The sequence below is a fragment of the Arachis hypogaea genome, chromosome 16, assembly GCF_003086295.3.
Source record: "Arachis hypogaea cultivar Tifrunner chromosome 16, arahy.Tifrunner.gnm2.J5K5, whole genome shotgun sequence".
Taxonomy (NCBI): domain Eukaryota; kingdom Viridiplantae; phylum Streptophyta; class Magnoliopsida; order Fabales; family Fabaceae; genus Arachis; species Arachis hypogaea.
The window spans coordinates 112,482,402-112,501,655 of record NC_092051.1 but is presented as its reverse complement, the minus strand read 5'-3'; the positions used below and the strand labels follow the sequence as shown (position 1 = coordinate 112,501,655).

The 19,254-nt window shown below is 38.8% G+C and overlaps 1 non-coding gene across 1 annotated transcript; it reads right to left on the bottom strand.

Annotated features, from left to right (window-relative positions):
• Window positions 1-354: 354 nt before the first annotated feature.
• Window positions 355-458, bottom strand: LOC112761341 (small nucleolar RNA R71). The gene has a single exon (XR_003181741.1). It is a non-coding gene; the product is annotated as a small nucleolar RNA R71 (small nucleolar RNA).
• Between the last annotated feature and the right edge of the window lie 18,796 nt (window positions 459-19,254).

Here is a 19,254-nt window from a genome sequence, read left to right as displayed (position 1 = left end):
GAATTTACTGCACCAAATTCCAATTTACATGGAAGAAGCATCTCCATTCCTGCCATTGGAGCAAACAACTTTGAGCTGAAACCTCAATTAGTTTCTCTGATGCAGCAGAACTGCAAGTTTCATGGACTTCCATCTGAAGATCCTTTTCAGTTCTTAACTGAATTCTTGCAGATATGTGATACTGTTAAGACTAATGGAGTAGATCCTGAAGTCTACAGGCTCATGCTTTTCCCTTTTGCTGTAAGAGACAGAGCTAGAGTATGGTTGGATTCTCAACCCAAAGACAGCCTGAACTCTTGGGATAAGCTGGTCACGGCTTTCTTAGCCAAGTACTTTCCTCCTCAAAAGCTGAGCAAGCTTAGAGCTGATGTTCAAACCTTCAGACAGAAAGAAGGTGAATCCCTCTATGAAGCTTGGGAAAGATACAAACAGTTGACCAAAAAGTGTCCTTCTGACATGCTCTCAGAATGGACCATCCTGGATATATTCTATGATGGTCTGTCTGAGTTATCTAAGATGTCATTGGATACCTCTGCAGGTGGATCCATTCACCTAAAGAAAACGCCTGCAGAAGCTCAAGAACTCATTGACATGGTTGCTAATAACCAGTTCATGTACACTTCTGAAAGGAATCCTGTGAGCAATGGGACGCCTATGAAGAAAGGAGTTCTTGAAGTTGATACTCTGAATGACATATTGGCTCAGAACAAAATATTGACTCAGCAAGTCAATATGATTTCTCAGAGTCTGCATGGAATGCAAGCTGCATCCAACAGTACTCAAGAGGCTTCTCATGAAGAAGAAGCTTATGATCCTGAGAACCTTGCAATAGCAGAGGTGAATTACTTAGGTGAACCTTATGGAAACACCTATAACTCATCATGGAGAAATCATCCAAATTTCTCAGGGAAGGATCAAAAGCCCCAACAAGGCTTTAATAATGGTGGAAGAAACAGGTTTAGCAATAGCAGGCCTTTTCCATCATCAACTCAGCAACAGACAGAGAACTCTGAACAAAATGCTTCTAATTTAGCAAATCTAGTCTCTGATCTATCTAAGGCCACTGTAAGTTTCATGAATGAAACAAGGTCTTCCATTAGAAATCTGGAAGCACAAGTGGGCCAGCTGAGTAAAAGGATCACTGAAATCCCTCCTAGTACTCTCCCAAGCAATACAGAAGAGAACCCAAAAGGAGAGTGCAAGGCCATTGACATAAGCGCCATGGCCGAACCTGTGAGGAGAGGAGAAGACGTGAATCCCAAGGAGGAAGACCTCCTGGGACGTCCAGTGATCAATAAGGAGCTTCCCTCTGAGGAACCAAAGGAATCTGAGACTCATCTAGAAACTATAGAGATTCCATTGACCCTCCTTATGCCCTTCATGAGCTCTGATGAGTATTCCTCTTCTGAAGAGAATGAGAATGTTACTGAAGAGCAAACTGCCAAGTTTCTTGGTGCAATCATGAAGCTGAATGCCAAATTATTTGGCATTGATACTTGGGAAGTTGAACCTCCCTTGTTCATCAATGAACTGAGTGATCTGGATCAACTGACATTACCTCAAAAGAGACAGGATCCTGGAAAGTTCATAATACCCTGTACCATAGGCACTATGATCTTTAAAGCTCTGTGTGACCTTGGTTCAGGAATAAACCTCATGCCCCTTTCTGTAATAGAGAAACTGGGAATCTATGGGGTGCAAGCTGCTAAAATCTCACTAGAGATGGCAAACAGCTCAAGAAAACAGGCCTATGGACAAGTAGAGGACGTGTTAGTAAAGGTTGAGGGCCTTTACATCCCTACTGATTTCATAGTCTTGGATACTGGAAAGGAAGAGGATGAATCCATCATCCTAGGAAGACCTTTCCTAGCCACAGCAAGAGCTGTGATTGATGTGGACAGAGGAGAACTAGTCCTTCAATTGAATGAGGACAACCTTGTGTTTACAACTCAAGGATCTCTCTCTGCAACCATGGAGAGGAAGCAGAAAAAGCTTCTCTCCAAGCAGAGTCAACCAGAGCCCCCACAGTCAAACTCTAAGTTTGGTGTTGGGAGGCCACAACCAAACTCTAAGTTTGGTGTTGAACTCCCATATCCAAACTCTAAGTTTGGTGTTGGAGAGTCTCAACAAAGCTCTGCACATCTGTGAGGCTCCATGAGAGCCCACTGTCAAGCTATTGACATTAAAGAAGCGCTTGTTGGGAGGCAACCCAATGTTTATCTAATTCTTATTTTTATTGTTTTTCATGTTTTCTTAGGTTCATGATCATGTGGAGTCACAAAATAAATATAAAAATTGAAAACGGAATCAAAAACAGCAGAAGAAAAAAATTACACCCTGGAGGAGCATCTGTCTGGCGTTCAGCGCCAGAACAGAGCATGGTTCTGGCGCTGAACGCCCAAAATGGGCAGCTTCTGGGCGCTGAATGCCAGAACAGGCATGGTTCTGGCGTTCAACGCCAGAAATGGCACACAGATGGGCGTTGAACGCCCAAAATGGCCACCAACCTGGCGCTGAACGCCCAGAGTTGGATACAAAGGCATTTTTACATGCCTAATGGGTGCAGGGATGTAAATCCTTGAACACCTCAGGATCTGTGGACCCCACAGGATCCACTTAGGATCTGTGGACCCCACAGGATCCACTCAGGATCTGTGGACCCCACAGGATCCCCACCTACCTCCATTCACTTCTTCTCACCACTCTCTTTCACACAACCCCATAAACACTCTTACCCAAAAACCCTTCACCAATCACCTCAAACTCTCTTCCCCATCACCTCTTCACCACTCACATCCACCCACTCCTCCCAATAAACCTACCTCATAAACTCCACCTACCTTCAAAATTCAAAACCAATTTCCCACCCAAACCCACCCATATGGCCGAACCTTAACCCCCCCCATTCCCTATATAAAGACCTCCATTCTTCATCAAATTCACACAACACACCCCTCTACACTCTCATTAGCCGAAACCACATCTCCCTCTCCCTCTCCATATTTCTTCTTCTTCTTCTTCTATTCTTTTGTTTATTGCTCGAGGGCAAGCAATATTCTAAGTTTGGTGTGGTAAAAGCATAGCTTTTTTGTTTTTCCATTACCATTGATGGCACCCAAGACCGGAGAATCCTCTAGAAGAGGGAAAGGGAAGATAAAAACTTCCACATCCGAGTCATGGGAGATGGAAAGGTTCATCTCCAAAGCCCATCAAGACCACTTCTATGATGTTGTGGCCAAGAAGAAGGTGATCCCTGAGGTCCCTTTCAAACTCAAAAGAAATGAGTATCCGGAGATCCGACATAAAATTCAAAGAAGAGGTTGGGAAGTTCTAACAAATCCCATCCAACAAGTCGGCATCCTAATGGTTCAAGAGTTCTATGCCAATGCATGGATCACCAAGAACCATGATCAAAGTAAGAACCCGGATCCAAAGAACTATGTTACAATGGTTCGGAGGAAATACTTAGATTTTAGTCCGGAGAATGTGAGGTTGGCGTTCAACTTGCCGTACATGGAAGAGAACGCACGCCCCTACACAAGGAGAGTCAACTTTGATCAAAGGTTGGACCAAGTCCTTATGGACATATGTGTAGAAGGAGCTCAATGGAAGATTGACTCCAAAGGCAAGCCAGTTCAACTAAGAAGATTGGACCTCAAGCCTATCGCTAGAGGATGGTTGGAGTTTATTCAATGCTCAATCATTCCCACTAGCAACCGGTCTGAAGTTACTATAGACCGGGCCATCATGATCCATAGCATCATGATTGGAGAAGAGGTGGAAGTTCATGAGATTATACCTCAAGAACTCTACAAGGTGGCTGACAAGTCCTCCACTATGGCAAGGTTAGCCTTTCCTCACCTCATTTGCCACCTATGCAATTCAACTGGGATTGACATAGAGGGAGATATCCTCATCAAAGAGGACAAGCCCATCACTAAGAAAAAGATGGAGCAAGCAAGAGAGCCCAGTCATGGAGCTCAAGAGGCGCAAGAAGCTCATCACCATGAGATTCCAGAAATGCCTCAAATGCACTTTCCTCCACAAAACTATTGGGAGCACATCAACACCTCCCTAGAAGAATTGAGTTCCAATATGGGACAACTAAGGGTGGAACATCAAGAGCACTCCATCATGCTCCATGAAATAAGAGAAGATCAAAAAGCAATGAGGGAGGAGCAACAAAGACAAGGAAGAGACATAGAAGAGCTCAAGGACATCATTGGTTCCTCAAGAAGGAAACGCCACCATCACTAAAGGTGGATTCATTCCTTGTTCTTCTTTCTTCTATTTTTCGTTTTCTATGTTATGTGCTTATCTATGTCTGTGCCTTCATTACATGATCATTAGTAGTTAGTAACTTTGTCTTAAAGATATGAATGTCCTATGAATCCATCACCTCTCTTAATTGAAAAATGTTTTAATTCAAAAGAACAAGAAGTACATGAGTTTCGAATTTATCCTTGAACTTAGTTTAATTATATTGATGTGGTGACAATGCTTCTTGTTTTCTGAATGTATGCTTGAACAGTGCATATGTCTTTTGAAGTTGTTGTTTAAGAATGTTAAATATGTTGGCTCTTGAAAGAATGATGACTAGGAGACATGTTATTTGATAATCTGAAAAATCATAAAAATGATTCTTGAAGCAAGAAAAAGCAGCAAAAAACAAAGCTTGCAGAAAAAAAAAAGAAACAAAAAAGTAGGCGAAAAAAAAATATAGAAAAAAAAAGAAAAAGAAAAAACAAGTAGAAAAAGCCAATAACCCTTAAAACCAAAAGGCAAGGGCAAATAAAAAGGATCCCAAGGCTTTGAGCATCAGTGGATAGGAGGGCCTAAAGGAATAAAATCCTGGTCTAAGCGGCTAAACCAAGCTGTCCCTAACCATGTGCTTGTGGCGTGTAGGTGTCAAGTGAAAACTTGAGACTGAGCGGTTAAAGTCAAGGTCCAAAGCAAAAAAAAGAGTGTGCTTAAGAATCCTGGACACCTCTAATTGGGGACTTTAGCAAAGCTGAGTCACAATCTGAAAAGGTTCACCCAATTATGTGTCTGTGGCATTTATGTATCCGGTGGTAATACTGGAAAACAAAGTGCTTAGGGCCACGGCCAAGACTCATAAAGAAGCTGTGTTCAAGAATCATCATACTGAACTAGGAGAGTCAATAACACTATTCGAAATCTGAAGTTCCTATAGATGCCAATCATTCTGAACCTCAATGGATAAAGTGAGATGCCAAAACTATTCAAGAGGCAAAAAGCTATAAGTCCCGCTCATATGATTGGAGCTATGTTTCATTGATAGTTTGGAATTTATAGTATATTCTCTTCTTTTTATCCTATTTGATTTTCAGTTGCTTGGGGACAAGCAATAATTTAAGTTTGGTGTTGTGATGAGCGGATAATTTATACGCTTTTTGGCATTGTTTTTAGTATGTTTTTAGTAAGATCTAGTCACTTTTAGGGATGTTTTCATTAGTTTTTATGTTAAATTCACATTTCTGTACTTTACTATGAGTTTGTGTGTTTTTCTGTGATTTCAGGTATTTTCTGGCTGAAATTGAGGGACTTGAGCAGAAATCAGATTCAGAGGTTGAAAAAGGACTGCTGATGCTGTTGGATTCTGACCTCCCTGCACTCAAAGTGGATTTTCTGGAGCTACAGAACTCGAAATGGCCCGCTTCCAATTGCGTTGGAAAGTAGACATCCAGGGCTTTCCAGCAATATATAATAGTCCATACTTTGGCCAAGAATTGACGACGTAAACGGGCGTTCAACGCCAGCCTTCTGCCCAAATCTGGCGTCCAGCGCCAGAAAAGGATCCAAAACCAGAGTTGAACGCCCAAACTGGCACAGAAACTGGCGTTCAACTCCACAAATGGCCTCTGCACGTGGAACACTTAAGCTTAGCCCAAACACACACCAAGTGGGCCCCGGAAGTGGATTTATGCATCAATTACTTACTCATGTAAACCCTAGTGACTAGTTTATTATAAATAGGACCTTTTACTAATCTTTTGATCATCTTTGGATCTTTGGATTACCTTATGATCCTTTGATCACGTTTTAGGGGGCTGGCCATCTCGTCCATGCCTGGACCTTCACTTATGTATTTTTAACGGTAGAGTTTCTACACTCCATAGATTAAGGTGTGGAGCTCTGCTGTTCCTCAAAGATTAATGCAAAGTACTACTGTTTTCTATTCAATTCTTCTTATTTCGCTTCTAAGATATCCATTCGCACCTAAGAACGTGATGAAGGTGATGATTATGTGTGACGCTCATCACCATTCTCCCCTATGAACGCGTGCCTGACAAACACTTCTGTTCTACATGAATTAAGCTAGAATGAGTATCTCTTAGATCTCCTAACCAGAATCTTCGTGGCGTAAGCTAGAATGATGGCGGCATTCAAGAGAATCCGGAAGGTCTAAACCTTGTCTGTGGTATTCTGAGTAGGATTCAATGATTGAATGACTGTGACGAGCTTCAAACTCGCGAGTGCTGGGCGTTAGTGACAGACGCAAAAGGAGGGTGAATCCTATTCCAGCATGATCGGGAACCGACAGATGAATAGCCGTGCCGTGACAGGGTGCGTGAGCATATTATTCACTAAGAGGAGGGGATGTAGCCACTGACAACGGTGATGCCCTTGCATAAAGCCAGCCATGGAAAGGAGTAAGACTGATTGGATGAAGATAGCAGGAAAGCAGAGGTTCAGAGGAACGAAAAGCATCTCCATTCGCTTATCTGAAATTCCTACCAATGATTTACATAAGTATCTCTATCCCTATTTTATTATATAATATTCGAAAACAACATTATCACTTTATATCCGCCTGACTGAGATTTACAAGGTGACCATAGCTTGCTTCATACCAACAATCTCCGTGGGATTCGACCCTTACTCACGTAAGGTATTACTTGGACGACCCAGTGCACTTGCTGGTTAGTTGTATCGAAGTTGTGACAATTATGAATTAAGATCAGAGCACCAAGCTTTGGAGCCATTACCAGGATTTGTTCGAGCCTGGAGATCACAATTTCGTGCACCAGCGAGCAACATTCATGTGCTGAATAAAACGTCATAAACATTCAATCATCAAGAATAGTATTTTTCCATGCAAAAGAAGTTAACTGAACACATAACAATCTGGTGAACCGAAATGGTCAAGACCACCGAACCGAACACCAATCATATGCTGAATAAAACGTGATAAGTATTTAATCAGTAAGAAAAACATTTCTGCATGCACAATGACTCAACTGAACACATTAACAATCAAGTGAATCAAAGTGAGCAACTTCACTTAACCGAGCAAAATGTTGGTGTTGTTGGTGATGGTTATAACGAAAGAAGAAGAAGAAGAAGAATCTGCGTTCGTGAAGAAGAAGAAGCAGATGAAGAACCTACGTGCGCGAATTTGAAAGAAGAAGGAGGAGGAGGAAGAGGAGAAGAAATACTATTTTTGTTGATTGAAAGTTGATCACCATTTATTCACCACATGAACATTTTTCGGTTCGGTGGCCTTTGTGATTTTGATTCACCAGTGAATGTTGTTTAGTTTGGTGGCCTCCTTTTACTTTGTTCAGTGTTTAACATTATTGTGATAGCATGCAGCAATTATTTCTTAGCTGTCTCAACGTAATAACCTCATTCAACTGATTTGAAGTTGAATCATTCATTGTTTCCATTCAGAAGTGTAGATTGAAGAAGAAAACGAAGAAGAAGAAGAACGACAGAGCTTATTATGTTGAATTCAATGCAGATCAATAATGAAGAATGTGAGCAAAGAAGAAAAATGCGAACAGAGAAGAACGACGAATTTTATTAGGTTGAAGAAGGTTTACGTTGAGAAAGGTTTATCACGCAGCAGAAGGTTTATGTTATATACGTTATATGAGGCGTATGTATAACAAATGCATTAGGAGGTTGGGGAGGCGCGTCTAATTGAAGTTATTTGGATAGTTTGGATGAAAAAATTACATGGATGTAGAGTTTTCCCCATATTTATTAAGAAAAAATAAAAAATAATACAAACACAAGAGTCCCCAAATATATATATTGGATATGAATATGAATATGAAATTTCTTAGATGGGTGACTGGGATTTGTTTTCTCATATGAATATAAATAAAAATATTGGATACATTTTTTGGGTAAAAAATTATTTTTTAAAATGGATGATATATTCAATTTGAGAATATTTTGGATAAAAAAATCTCCACATACAAGTCTTTTTTCTATACACGTCTTACAAGTCCTCAATATCCCTTATCCCTAAAACGCGCTTCTCTTGGCACATATGTTTCACGCGCCTGCTTAACAGATTTTTCAATTAATCAATGCGTGAATATATAACTTCCTTTTTCGAAAGGATTTCGTTTCCTTTTTCGAATTTCTTCTGCGTTTTCTTGTCTTTTCTCTTCCATCTCTTTTGTGCGTTTCTTTATGTGTTCTCCTTTGTCTTTTACGTGCGTTTCTTTGTGCTTTCTTCTTCTTCATTTACGTGCTTCAGATTTTTCATTGTGGTTTTATCCATGAAGCTGTAAGATCATTTTTTGAAGATAATGGATGATTCAACTTCAAATTGTCAGATGAACCAGAGCGAAGTGGATTTTGAAACTGAATCCCATGAAGTTCCTGAGGTGTGATTTAGTTTTAGTTAGTAATTGAATCTAAATTTGAATCTAATTAGTAGTTTTTGACTGTGTAGCTGAATAATGCGTGCACCTTGTCTGTGATATTTGCTGTTTATTCTTCCTTGTTTGAATTGAATCTAATGCACTAGTTCACATTAGAATTAAAATAATTTTATCTATTTTATATCAGACATTTGGGTGTAGATCAGTAATAATTGGGTGCATTTAAGAAAAGTTTGGGTGTATTTACAGTTTATGACTTTTTATCTGACGGAGGGTGAATTGTCTTATTATTTTAGTTGAATTGTTTTAGTTTCTGTTTAGTTATGATTCATGAATATGGTTTTCTTATTTTTGATAATGGTTTTATAGTTGTGTTTGCATTCTATAGTTTATGCTTGTTTTAATATAGTGTATTTTGAGTGTATTTTTGCAGACCTTCTGTGGTGTTGATGACCAGTTTGTCCCCAAGGTTGGGATAACTTTTAACACTTTTGAAGATGCTGCAAAATTCTACAAGGATTATTCAAAGGTTGCAGGTTTTTTTACAAGAGTTCGGTGCACAAATAAGAAGGGAAACAAAATTAAGAATCAATTGATTACATGTAGCAGAGAGAGAAATGGAAATCGAAAATATCTCCACCCGAGAAGACAAATCCCTCCGCTGGTTTAAATTGTCCTGCAAGAATTTATATACACGTATTGAAGGATGTTGGTGTTTGGATCATTTCAAAGGCCGTGTTGCATCATTCACATTCCTGCTGTCCAGATCAAGCACAGATGCTCAAACAGCACAGGGAACTAAGCATGTTCGTGTGTCGTACAATAGAGAATAACGAGGAAGCAGGTGTCAGACCTAGCAAAACTTTCTAATCATTTGTTGCAGCAGCCGGGGGTCACCGCGAGTTAAATTTTATCGAAAAAGACGTAAGGAAATACATCACTAGAGAAGTGCGGAATGTTTCGGAACAAGAGGATGCAAAAGAATTCGGGAAATATTTATTAAGAATGAAAGAAAAGAATCATAATTTCTTTTTTGAGCTCGAACTCGAGGACGATCAGTCCATTAAGTTTGCTTTTTGGGCAGATGCAAGGAGCAGAGCTGCCTATGAGTATTTCGGAGATGTTATTTCATTTGATGCTGAATTTATATTGTTTTATGAATCTACTGCAGAGGTGTATATTGGCGGTTTTTTGGTGTATAGGGTCAATATTTGGGTGCATTTTGTTGATTTTAATTCTGTTTTGTGGTAATCTGTTTCAGGTATAATCTGGTTTGTGGTTTTTTTGTCGGGGTGAATCACCATGATCAGTCAACACTTCTTGGATGCGCTTTAATGAAAACGAAGATATTGAATCATTCAAATGGTTATTTCAATGTTGGCTTCGTTGCATGGGAGGAAATGCTCCGAAAGGGATTGTCACCAATCAATGTGCGAAGCAAAGGGCTATCGAGGCTTGTATGCCCAGAACAATTCGCTGTTGGTATATTTGGCACATCACGAAGAATATTCCAAGCAAATTAAACGGATACAAGGGACACATAGAAATCGAACAAAAAATGAGCCAAGTTGTTTGGAACTCTCATACCAAAGAATCATTTGATAGGAATTGGGATGATTTTCTGTTGAAGTATGGTCTTGTGGACAATAAATGGCTTTCAGGTAATGACATTTAAAATCTACAACAGAGGTGCAAATTGCATATTTTTGGGTGCATTATAGTCTGATTTGGATGTATTTTGCAGATCTTTATAAAGACCATCATATATGGGTTCCAATTTATCTGGATCACCACTTCTGGGCCGGGATGAGAAGCACACAAAGGAGCGAGAGCATGCATTCATTTTTTAATAATTTCATTACTCGGAACAGCTCGCTTATCCAAATTGTCAAACAATACGATAATTGCCTCAGAAGCAGGGAGCAAACAGAGAGAGAATCAGATGCTGCAGATTTTCACACCGTCTTACCGTGTGCAACAAAATCCTCCATTGAAGCTCAGTTTCAACATGTGTACACTCACAAAAAGTTTAGGGAAGTCTAAGCACAATTCAGAAGGAAGACGAATCGCATCACAAGATTAACAAACTCTGCTCTAGGCTATTTAGTATACGAAGTTGGAGAACAAGTTTCCAGCTCAATATTCAACAAGCTTATGGTTACTTATGACTCAGTAGCAACCCAAGTGAAATACCAATGCTTATTATTCGAATCAAGAGGGATATTATGCCATCACACCCTAAGCGTTTTAAGCTTTGAACGAGTATCCCCAGTGTTACCGAGATATATATTGGAACCATGGAGCAAGAAGGTAAATAGGCGACACACACACATCAAGAGTAGCCACGACGAGCCATTGTTGGAGCCAAGAAGCAAGAGGTTTGAAAAATTGGTGTTTTGTTCGCAAAATATATGCGAATTTGCATCAGAATCTGAGGAGCTTACTACCATTCTGCACCGTGTATACGATAACGTGATGGTTGAGATGGAAGAACTGAAAGCCAAAAGGAAGGGGACATGTTCATTATCTCATGAAGATGCCAACTTGGAATCCATTAACGAGCTTCAAAGCCCTCCAAGGATTTGAACAAGAGGACGTCCAAAAAATAGGCTAGGTTCAAAGTTGGACAAACAAATTGCAAATGCCTCAAAGAAGAAGAAAACGAAAGCTCTAAGCGAGGTAAAACTGATGTTTTTTAAATAGGTGGTAATTGAGTTTAATTATTTTGTTAATAGTTTTGCTAATATGTGAGTTTATTATTTCTAGTTAAACCTTTTTGATGCTGCATCAGTGGTCCAAGCAAATTCCAACCAATATCACAGGCATGTTATTTCTTTCTTCTTCCTTCTTTCTTCTTTATTCCTTCTTACTTTTCCTTTTTTCTTTCCCTTCTTCATCTTCTTCATCAAGGTTCTTTTCTTCTTTCCTTTTTTACTTTTCCATTATTATTTTTATTTATGTTTTCTTCTTCTTTTTTTTCTTTTTACTTTCATTATCTATGTTTTCTTTGTCTTTCTTTTTCTTTTTACATTCTTTTAATTGGTGTTAGAAATTTAATTGGGTGATTGTTTTCTTCTATATTTTGCTTGTGGATATATTGAGGCATTGTTTGACAATTAATATTAATTCTTAGGGTTGTTTGCATGTTCAAATTTAATACTTTCAATAACATATTTACCATGCCTACTAAGTGTTTGTGGTAAAGCACGTATGGCATTATGTATTTTTAATTATTCTATCATTCTACTCTAATGCCTTTTTTTTTCACAAAATCCCTTAAATATTTTATTAATTGAATCTAATTGTCAATACAAACGTGATGGTCAGTTTGTTACGGGTGATAATACATTTAAGTTATTAATGCTTGATATATGCTACTCATGCCTTTGCCGGCATGCTAATAAACATCTTGCATCTACTTACCATAACATGCACTTGCTATATTTCCATTGATGAACTTATCACATGTAGTCGCGACCATGTGTTAAAGACATCCTTCTTTACCGTGCAATGATTATCACTTGTTCCGTCCTCTTCCTTGCTTTAACCCTTAGCTTTACATGTCACTTTCCTTTTCCCTTTTCAGGATGGCCACCAAGAAGGGTAAAGAGAAAGCTACTCCCAAACTACCGACAAGCAAAGGAACAAAACGAGCACTAGCTGCGGTGCCATCTTCAACAGCAGTAAAGCCCTCAACAAAGCGAGTCAAGAGGATCATCAAGTTCGATGAAAAAGAGAAAGCATTTCCAACAAAGGACACTGCGCAGTTCACTAACCGCTACTGTGAGCAGATGTTCCCCATCCTGGCTGAGCAGAACTATAACAATGAGCACCTACTAATCCTCCCGACCCACATTGTTGAATTTGTTGAGCCCTGCATTGAGCGAAGACAATGGAAATTCCTACAGAGACAGCCACAGCAGGTTAACCTTTCATGGGTAGTTGAATTGTACTCCAATTTTCACATGCCAACCCTGCAGTCTGTCTATGTCCGTCAGAAGCAAGTCCCCATAACTGAAGAAGCCATTTAGTGAGCTTTAGATCTTCCCCCTGCTCCAGAAGGATTGGACGCATACCAAAAGCCTCTTTCAAGCGCCAGACATACCAATTTGACTGGGACGTCGTTCTCAGAGTTATAGCACAACCTGGCAACAGATGGATCTATGGATACCATCGATCTCGACCTAAGGGAATATTGGCTTCAGCACTCACCTTGGAGGCTCGAGTATGGGTACAGATTATATCCCATTACGTCTTTTCGAGCACTCACGAGTCCTCCTTCACTGTAGATATGGTTGTTCTACTCTGGTGTATCCTTACAGACCAGCTTCTCAACTTACCAAGATACATCCGGAATGCCATGGGACACGTACAAATTGCAGGCAACCTACCTTTTCTCGCCTTGGTTTCAGATCTAGTCTCAGCAGCCGGAGTTTCCTACAGACTGGGGACACCAAGGCCATGATTCCACGGGATAATCAGTACGTCCCCAACGGGAAGTACATCAGACCTCCAGCAGCCACTATCAACCGGACCACAGAACCGGCGGAAGATATCCCTCCTCCTTCCACATCACAAGCACCTTCAACAAATCAACTGCTCCTACAGATACTTCAGAGGTTGGACCGGCTAGACTGACAGGCAAAGCGAATGGAGCGCCGTAACAAGTGCCACTTTACATACCTCAAGGAGCTGAATGTTGGCAACCACTCACTTGAAGAAGAACCAGACACTCCGGACTCCACTTCATCTACTAGCACAGGGAGTCATGACAATCCCGACTGTGGAGATGCTGCTACCAACCCCCCTTTGTTCCTGACTGATGGCACCGAAGACGGTGCCAAGCTTTAAGTGTGGGGAGGTCGGTCAGTACCTGACTTCCGGAGGTAAATTCTCTTTCTTAACACCAATAAATTATTTATTTTTCTTTTGCTTAGGATATGATAGATTGCATAGTAATAGGTATTTGCATGCATGTTCTATTCGGTTGAAAAATAATAAGTTTCTTTTTAAGACTCTATTTTGAAAATTTCACTAATTTAAATCAAAACTTTTGGGTTAAAAACTTGTTTGAAGATTGTAAATTGGAACATGGTTTAAAGCTAGAAAACACAACCTGTGAGAATTGAGCTTAATTACATGGTTACACTATTTAACCATAATATTTTATTCTTGTGTGTTTCTTCTCTATGATTGTAATTTTTATTTTGTTTTATCTATATGTCCAATGTTTAATGTGTTATATGTATGCATATGAATGAGGCCATTATTTGATTATTAGCTCACTTATCCCAAATAGCCTACCCTTCTATTTACCTTTGTTAGCCACTTTGAGCCTTTTAAATCCCATTTGTTCTATAATTTACCAAATCACTAGCCTTAAGCGAAAAAAATAATTAAATACCCCAAATTGAATCTTTGGTTAGCTTAAGATAGAGATTATGTGTCAATCAAGTGTGGAAAAACTGTGGGAACATGGGTTAAAAAGGAAATATGTTATGTTTTTACTTTGATAAAATATTGGGAATTTGGGTACCTACTCATGTAAGACCAGAAAAATTAAAAATTCATGTGCATTGATATATTATGTTTATTTAAAAAAAATAAAAAAAATTTAAAAAAATAAAAAATCAAAAAATCCAAAAATAGTCAATAAATAACTAAATAAATGAGGGGACAAAATTACCCCAATGCTAAGTTAAGTTAATGAAAAGATCAATGCATATGTGATACAAATTAAAAGAAGGGTTGATACATGAGTATGTAATGCAAAAGTGGGAATTTTGGATAGCTAGGCATGAATTTAAAAAGTATATAGAGTGTATGTATAAGTAAAGAGCTTAGGTTAGTCAAGGATTCAATTTATAGCTCACTTAGTCATATATATACCCTCACCTTTATCTTAGCCCCATTACAACCTTGAAAAGACCTCATGATGTTTCCATTGGTACATTAAATACTTGTTGATTGGTTAGGTGAAGAACAAAGTTTAAAAAGCATGACTAGAGAAGAGTAGAGTGATTACCCTATACACTTGAGTGATTAGAGTGCACATATACTATCAGTGAGGGTTCAATGCTTGATTCTATGTTCCCTACTTTCATGAGCTGTCTTCTTACAAGTTTACTTGTCTTTACTGTATAATTTAAATTAGTGATATCTGATTTATGTTTGTCTTGAAGAACCTATTTATTTTTAACCAAGTAGACAGAATCATCTTAGCATATAGTTGCATTCATACATAGGTTGCATTGCATTTTATGAGTCTTACTTTTCCCTACTCATTTATTTGATCTCCTTGAGCTAAGCATGAGGACATGCTAATGTTTAAGTGTGGAGAGGTTGATAAACCACTATTTTATGGTTTATCTTGTGCTCATTTGAGTGGTTTTTATCAAGTCCTTGCCCACTTATTTATATGATTTGCATGATTTTACAATACCTTCCTAGTGTTATTCTATGGTTGAAATCTTGCTTCCTAGAGTCTTTAATTTGTATATTTTAATTCCCCTTTATACCATTCGATGCCGTGATCCGTGTGTTAAGTGTTTCAGGCTTTATAGGGCAGGAATGGCTTAGAGAATGGAGAGGAAGCTTGCAAAAATGGAAGGAACACAAGAAACTAAGGAGATAACCAGCGAGCATCGACGCGCACGCCTGGCTCACACGAGCGCGCGACATGGAGAAATTTGTAGCGACGCGTGCGCGTGCCTGACGTGTACGCGTGGATTGAAGTTTTCACAAAGACGCGTGCGCGTAACTGACGCGTACACGTGACACGCCAAAACGATCAGCGACGCACACGCGTGACTGACACGTACGCATGACATGCGCGATCTGCAAAAATAACAGAAAACACTGGGGGCAATTTCGGGCCGGGTTTTGACCCAGTTTTTGGCCTAGAAACACAGACTAAAGCCAGGGAACATGCAGAGACTCAACACACATTCTCATTAGCATAGTTTTAGTTTTTAGATCTGAATCTAGAGAGAAAATTACTCTTTCTCTAGGTTTTCTTTTACATTCATAGTTTCATAGTTTATTGCTTTTGCATTGGATATTGAAAGAGTCATCACCTCCGTTGAAGATACCATTCTAGTTTATTTTCTTACTCCTTTATTATTCCATATTCTTAATTCTTGTTTAAAGTTACAATTGGATTATTTTCATGGATTGTTAATGTAAAGAGTACTTTTCCATTTAAATTTATTATTTGTTTAATTACTTCCAATTAATTTGATTATCATGTCTTCCTTTTATTTCTTATTTAATTCTATGCAAGTAATTCTCATGTCTATGGAGTAGATTCCCAACTTGACATGGAGGTTGATTAAAAGGAGACACTTGAGTTGGAATGCTCAAGTAATTGGTTAAATTGGAAGTTGTTGGCTAATTCTGTATTTACTAACGCTAGACCTTCCCAAGGGAGAGGACTAGGATTTGTGATTAAGAGTTAGCTCAATCACTTGACTTTCCTTTATTTAGTAAGGGTTAACTAAGTGAAAATAACAACCTCTTTACACTACACTTGAGAGAATTCCAACAAGGATAGAACTTCCAATTAATCATTCCCCCAGACAAGGCCTTTTATTTAGAATATTATAAATCTTTTTTAATTTTCATTGCTTTAATTTACAATTATTTATTTGCCTATTGCCCAAACTCAAAATTACCCAGAAAACTCCTGATTAATAAGATATCACCCTTTTGTCAAGTCGTTGGGAGACGACCTGGGACTCATACTCCCAGTATTTTTATTCTAAACTTTCGTGACAACTTTTCTAAATTGATGAGGCAGATTTTTGCTGGTTAAGAGCTATACTCGCAACGTATTTCCTATATTGATTTCTTAATTGGCTGACTTCCGCCCTTGCATCAATAAACCATAAAATAATGGTTTATCAATCTCCTCACACTTAAACATTAGCATGTCCTCATGCTAAGCTCAAGGAGATACAAAGAATGATTGGAGAAAAGTAAGACTCATGAGATGCAACCTATGAATACAACTATATGCTATGATGATTCTATCTACTTGGTTAAAAGCAAATAAGTTCTCAAAGACAACCATAAATCAGATTCCACTAATTCAAATCATACAACAAAAGACAAGTAAACTTGTAAGAAGATAGCTCATGAAAGCAGGGAGCATAGAATCAAGCATTGAACCCTTACTGGTAGTGTATATCACTCCAATCTCTCAAGTGTATAGGATTAATCACTCTACTCTTCTCTAGTCATGCTTTCTAAACTTTGTTCTTCATCTAACCAATCAACAAAAATTTAGTATACCAATACGAACATCATGAGGTCTTTTCAAGGTTGTAATGGGGCTAAGGTAAGGGTGAGGATATATGTATGATCAAGTGAGCTATAATATGAATCTTTGACTAACCTAAGCTTTCACCTAACACACACACTCACTCTATGTAACTCTAAAATCATGCCTAGCTACCTATAATTCCCACTTTTGCATCACATACTCATGTACCAAATTATCTTTAATTTGACCACATATGCATTGATTATTAAACTGAGCATTGGGATAATTTTGTCCCCTTATTTAATTTTTTATTTATTTATTTATTTGAATTTGTTTTTTTGACTAAGAATATAAAAGTAAACATAACATATCAATGCACATGGATTTTTAATTTTTCTGGTCTCACATGAATAGGTACCCAAATTCCCAATATTCAAATAAATTAGAAACATAACACATTCCCATTAACCCAGGTTCCCACAATTCCCCACACTTAATTGATACATAATCCCTATCTTAAGCTAAGCAAAGATTCACTTGGGGTAATTAATTATTTTTCCGCTTAAGGCTAGTGATGTGATAAAATGTAGAACAAAAGGGGGATTAAAAGGCTCAAAGTGGCTAACGAAGGTAATTGAAATGGTAGGCTATTTGGGATAAGTGAGGTAATAACAAATGATGGCCCCAATCATATGCAAGCATGTAAATACACTAAACAATGGACATATAGAATGGAACAAAATATAGATTACACTCATAGAGAAGAAAATACATAAGAATAAAATATTATGGTTAAATAATGTAACCATGTAATTAAGCTCAAATCTCACAGGTTGTGTGTTCTTAGCTATAATTCATGTTCCAATTTACAATCTTCAAACAGGTTTAACACAAATTTTAAATTTAAATTAGTGAAATAATATAAAAAAGGGTCTTGAAAAGGAACTCATTACTTTAACCAAGGAAAACATACATGCAAACAGTTATTATTTTGCAATCTATCCTATCTAACAAAAGAAAAAGTCAAATGTTGGTGTTAAGAGAGAGAAGTTACCTCCGGAAGTCAAGGACTGACCTCCCCACACTTAAGGCTTGGCATGGTCCTCCGTGCCATCAGTAAGGAGTAAGGGAGGGCTGGAAGCGTCGCCTCCAGTGTCTGGTTCACCTTGGCTGCCTGTGCTGCTGAATGAAGGGGAGTTTGGGGTGTCCTTCTGTTCTATAGGTGGGTGGATACCAGCTATGAAGTCCTTCAGGTAGTTGTATCTGCGCTTGTTACGGTGCCCTAGTTGCTCCATTCTCCGGTCTTGCCGGTCGAACCTCTCAAGGATCTAAAGGAACATCTGATGGATGGATGGTGCTTGTGGTGTGGATGAGGGAGGAGTATCCAAAGATGGACTGGCAGGCCAGCTCGCAGAGGGAACTAGTGGCCTAATGTACTTCCTGTTCGGGACATACTGGTCAGCTCTAGGGATCATGACCTTCGTGTCTCCTGCCCGAGATGACACACCTATTGCAGAGACTAAATCTGAAACCAAGGCAGGGAAAGGCAAGTTACCCACTATCTGTACGTGTCCCATGGCATCCCGGATGTGTCGGGGCAGGTTGAGGGGTTGCTCTGTCAGGATGCACCAGATGAGGATAGCCATGTCGGCTGTGAAGGTCGACTCGTGAGTGCTCGGAAAGATATAGTGGGACATAATCTGTGCCCACACCGAGCCTCCAGGGTGAGTGACTGGGCTAAGATGCTCTTGGGTTTTGAACGATGCTGCCCGTAGATCCATGATGTTCGCTCGGAGGTTGCGTCGGAATAGAATCTCTCAATGAAATCCCGTTGGTAGTATAGCTCTATCCAACAATAGTTCCCGAGTATCAAATTTAGAAGGAAAATTGGTTGTCACAAGTTCAACCCCAATAAAAGTAACCGAAGTATTCAAACCTCGGGTCGTCTCACAAGGAATGGGTAAACATGTGCTTCAACTTTGGTTAGAAATCCGGGGTTGTAAGTCATGAGCAAGAAATTAAAATAGGAATCTTAACAAGCAAGTAATCTTGAAATGCAAGAACTATTCAAATGACTAAGCAAGATGTGAGCAATTCCAAATTAATAAGATAACATTTAATATAATTCCACTCTAAAACTAAACAATAACTATGAATAAGACAAGACAATTAAAATTTGGGTTTTCAAATATGAATAATAAAAGCAACTCTTGGCTAGGCATGGGAATTGGGGTCACTATCCTTATCTAATAACCATATCTTGACAATTATGAGGAACCAAACTCATTAAGTCTACCTCTATACTTGAAGTACGTTAAATGGTTTGGTCAACATCAACCCATAAGGTCT